The following is a 5,235-nucleotide window of genomic DNA, read 5'->3' on the forward strand; positions in this document are numbered from 1 at the left end:
CTAGAGTGGCACTCTCCACAGCGGGGGACCACACTGGGAGTCTTGTTAACCTGTACTGCCTGCCATATGCATGTGTAGCTTGGGTTGCCTTAACAGTACATTCTCATATACAGAGCTCAAATGATGTAAAGGATGACATGCAAAGACCAGTTATTCCTACTTTTAACAAAGGATTCCAGATACTAAAAAAAGCCCTGATTGGACTATCAGACTATATATACCCTTGACCCCAAGAGCAGACCTGATCAACACAGAAAATAAAAGTATATTAGTCACTTTCTCTGAAGGATAATAAAAATACAGAGTCCATACCTTAATACATTAAAGGAGGAAAAACAATATGGCTTCCCAGATATATGCAGGAAAAACTCAGTTAATTTTAACATCCATTGATAGTTAAAAAGCCATAACAATTAGTATTTGAAGGTATTTTACTCAACCATGATATATAAGAAGCAGTGCTTTAAATCCGAATAAAGAGAAAGGGTGCTGATTGCCACTGCCCTATTAATATTATACTAGATATATATTAGGTATTAAAAATAAATATATAAATGGTATACTAGATTCCAGTGGAGAAACAAATTTTTCATTTTTATAGCTGATATGATGATCTACAAAAAGAGCACAAATGAATCCATTAAAAAAATATTTGAATAACATAATGACCTTACTGGTTATAAAGTCAATGTATAGAGACCAGTCTTTGACTCTACAATGAAAATGTTATGAATTATAATAAAATATAGTATATATCTTAACAACAAAAATATAAAGTATCAGGATATCTTTAACAGCTGTTTAAGAAAATTTTAATTTTTGAAAAGCATTAAAAAGACCTCTATGGGGCCTTCCCTGGTGGCGCAGTGGTTGGGAGTCCGCCTGCCGATGCGGGGGGCGCGGGTTCGTGCCCCGGTCCGGGGGGATCCCGCGTGCCGCGGAGCGGCTGGACCCGTGGGCCGTGGCCGCTGGGCCTGCGCGTCCGGGGCCTGTGCTCCGCGATGGGAGGGGCCGCGGCAGTGAGAGGCCCGCGTACCGCAAAAAAAAAACAAAAGCAAAAACAAAAAGACCTCTATGTTTATATATGAAGAAAAATTTCATAATCTTTGATTGGAAGAGCTAATATTGTAAAGTGGTCAGTTTGATCTACCAGTTATAGTTGGTCCTCTGTATCAGCTGCCTGGTTCCACATTCGTGGATATGGAGGGCCAACAGTACTGCCCAATTTTACGGGAGTTGAGCATTCTTGGATTTTGGTATCTATGGAGTCCTGGAACCAACCCATCCCGCCATGGATACGGAGGAAAGACTGTAAATGTAATTTAAATCCAAATTTCATTAGACTTTTTCCTGAGACTTTCGCAAGCTAAATGAAAAAGAAATTTGGAAAACATGAGACCAAGAATAGCCATGTCACATAAAGAAGGAAAGCAATGAGGGAGGGTCTGATATACTGGGTTAAAGAGGCAGTGTGGACAAAGACTGGCTCCCTGCTTTCTGATTTCAGACCCAAACCTAGCTATCAATGCAGACCCCGGGCACTGAAGCAAGGGAGCAAGACTGGCTCTGAACCAGATAATTAAACTAACTGAAGCAAATACATCAATGTGAAAAAGGAATTTATATTTATTTACAGGTATAGTGATTCATACATTGATAATGGAAAAATAGCAATATGATTGCTTCATGGTAGCCTAGTCTATGCACTAATGAATGAATGGTTAAAATTTCTAATGGCATACAATATTACAGTCATATTCATGATACAGTATTGAAAACATTGTGACATTTAAAAAAAACACAATACTTACCTCTGATGATAGGCTGATATGAAGTTTCTCCAATAAGGAGAGAGAGACAGGCATACTATACAGTAATGTAATTCTCTGAAAATAAAGTTATAAAGCAGTAAGAAGACTAACACATTATTAATTTTATATTAAATATCACTCTCCTTATGCCTATGTGAGGATAGACTAGTAGCTACATAGATTTTACACATTTATATCATACCTTTTCCTTAATATTTTTTTTTCTCTTTTTTAAACAGTATATTTATGGAGAAATTTACCTCAGGATGTTATTCAGCAGTTACTCCCTGGTGGTGGAAGCTTCTCGGCTTTTTACTTTGTAACATAGGCAATGTTTGAACTTTTTCAAGGAGCATATACATACAATACTAGGTTTACAATGAAAACAAAGAAACCAAACCAACAAACAAGCCAACCCAACTTCAAATGACTCCTTGCTCAAAAAGTCTTTCCTGACCCCTACTGAACTCCGCTGCCCTGTGCCTTTCTCATGACATTGAGTAATTATGGCTGTAATTACTGTAACTAGTGGGCCAAGCACTAAACTCTCCAAACCTCAGTTTCCTAATCTGTAAAAGGGGGATAGTCAGAGATCCCATATGATAGAATTGCTGAGGTGACTCAAGCAAATAATTGCATGTTAGATGCTGACCATAGTATCTGCCACAATAAGAACTTAATAAACTTTTGCTGCTGTTACTATTATTACAATTTACTCTAATTCCAAACAACCATCCAAGGTAGGCATTATCAACAATATAAGTGATGAAAATGAGGCTCAGAGAGGTTTAGTAACTTGCCTAAAGTCACACAGCTAGTAAGGGGGCTCTTGGGAAGTGAGATGGAAGTTCATCACTCATGAGTGAAAGTTGTGGTGAATTTGCACAGTGAATTAGAGGCACCATCTGGGGAAGGAATTGCAGATGTGTTAAGGAAACTTGGGAATAATAAAGTGCAATCAAAGGAAGCATGCCTGGTTGGAGATTATAACTCTGAAAGAAAAAATCAAATTCATGGTACTGGGCTCCATCTGAAGGCAAAACGTGGCTGCAGAAAGTGGTGGCCTTCATGGGATCCAGGAAAGGGAGACACAGGGGACAAGAGCTGTGGGCTGTTTAATTGCTCCCTGCAGGGAGACAGGCCTGTTCTGGCCATGAATATTCTTTCTGTTGTAACCTACTGTTTTGGGGGGTTTTTTTTGGTTGTATTGTGTCTTAGTTGCGGCACCTGAGCTCCTTAGTTGTGGCATGAGAACTCTTAGTTGTGGCATGCATGTGGGATCTAGTTCCCTGACCAGGGATCGAACCGCGGCCGCCTGAATTGGGAGTGTGGAGTCTTATCCACTGCGCCACCAGGGAATTCCCTGTTGTAACCTACAGTTTTTTTTTTTTTTAACATCTTTATTGGAGTATAATTGCGTTAGAGTGTTGTGTTAGTTCTGCTGTTTAACAAAGTGAATCAGCTATATACATACGTATATCCCCATATCCCCTCCCTCTTGCGTCCTCCTCCCACCTTCCTTATCCCACCCCTCTAGATGGTCGCAAAGCATGGAACTGATCTCCCTGTGCTATGCGGCTGCTTCCCACTAGCTATTTTACATTTGGTAGTGTATATATGTCAGTGCTACTCTCTCACTTTGTCCCAGCTTACCCTTCCCCCTCCCCATGTCCTCAAGTCCATTCTCTACGTCTGTGTCTTTATTCCTGTCCTGCCCCAAGGTTCATCAGAACCATTTGTTTTTCTTTAGATTCCATATATATGTGTTAGCATAAGGTATTTGTTTTTCTCTTTCTGACTTACTTCACACTGTATGAAGACTCTAGGTCCATCCACCTCACTACAAATAACTCAATTTCTTTTCTTTTTATGGCTGAGTAATATTCCACTGTATATATGTGCCATATCTTCTTTATCCATTCATGTATCGATGGACATTTAGGTTGGTTCCATGTCCTGGCTACTGTAAATAGTGCTGCAATGAACATCGTGGTACATGACTCATTTTGAATTATGGTTTTTTCAGGGTGTATGCCCAATAGTGGGATTGCTGGGTCCTATGGTAGTTCTATTTTTAGTGTTTTAAGGAACCTCCATACTGTTCTCCATAGTGACTGTATCAATGTACATTCCCACCAAAAGTGCAAGAGTGTTCCCTTTTCTCCACACCCGCTCGAGCATTTATTGTTTGTCGATTTTTTGATGCTCCCATTCTGAGGGTTGTCTTTTCGTCTTGTTTATGGTTACCTTTGTTGTAGAGCTTTTAAGTTTCATTAGGTCCATTTGTTTATTTTTGTTTTTATTTCCGTTACTCTAGGAGGTGGGTCAAAAAGGATCTTGCTGTGATTTATGTCATACAGTGTTCTGCCTATGTTTTCGTCTAAGAGTATTATAGTGTCTGGCCTTACATTTAGATCTTTAATCCATTTTGAGTTTATTTTTGTGTATGGTGTTAGGGAGTGTTCTAATTTCATGCTTTTACATGTAGCTGTCCAGTTTTCTCATCACCGCTTATTGAAGAGGTTGTCTTTTCTCCATTGTATATTCTTCTCTTCTTTATCAAAGATAAGGTGACCATATGTGCATGGGTTTATCTCTGGGCTTTCTATCCTGTTCCATTGATCTACATTTCTGTCTTTGTGCCATTACCATACTGTCTTGATCACTGTAGCTTTGTAGTATAGTCTGAAGTCAGGGGGCCTGATTCCTCCAGTTGCATTTTTCTTTCTCAAGATTGCTTTGGCTATTCGGGGTCTTTTGTGTTTCCATACAAATTGTGAAATTTTTTGTTCTAGTTCTGTGAAAAATGCCATTAGTAGTTTGATAGGGATTGCATTGAATCTGTAGATTGCTTTGGGTAGTATGGTCATTTTCACAATGTTGATTCTTCCAATCCAAGAATATGGTATATCTCTCCATCTGTTTGTATCATCTTTAATTTCTTTCATCAGTGTCTTATAGCTTTCTGCATACAGGTCTTTTGTCTCCTTAGGTAGGTTTATTCCTAGGTATTTTATTCTTTTGGTTTCAATGGTAAATGAGTGTGTTTCTTTAATTTCTCTTTCAGATTTTTCATCATTAGTGTATAGGAATGCCAGAGATTTCTGTGCATTAATTTTGTATCCTGCAACTTTACCAAATTCATTGATTAGCTCTAGTAGTTTTCTGGTAGCATATTTAAGTTTCTCTATGTATAGTGTTATGTCATCTGCAAACAGTGACGGATTTACTTCTTTTCCGATTTGGATTCCTTTTATTTCTTTTTCTTCTCTGATTGCTGTGGCTAAAACTTCCAAAACTGTATTGAATAATAGTGGTGAGAGTGGACAACCTTGTCTTGTTCCTGATCTTAGAGGAAATGGTTTCAGTTTTTCACCATTGAGAACAATGTTGGCTGTGGGTTTGTCATATATGACCTTTATTA

Source organism: Physeter macrocephalus, chromosome 12, assembly GCF_002837175.3.
Source record: "Physeter macrocephalus isolate SW-GA chromosome 12, ASM283717v5, whole genome shotgun sequence".
NCBI classification, from domain to species: Eukaryota; Metazoa; Chordata; class Mammalia; order Artiodactyla; family Physeteridae; genus Physeter; species Physeter macrocephalus.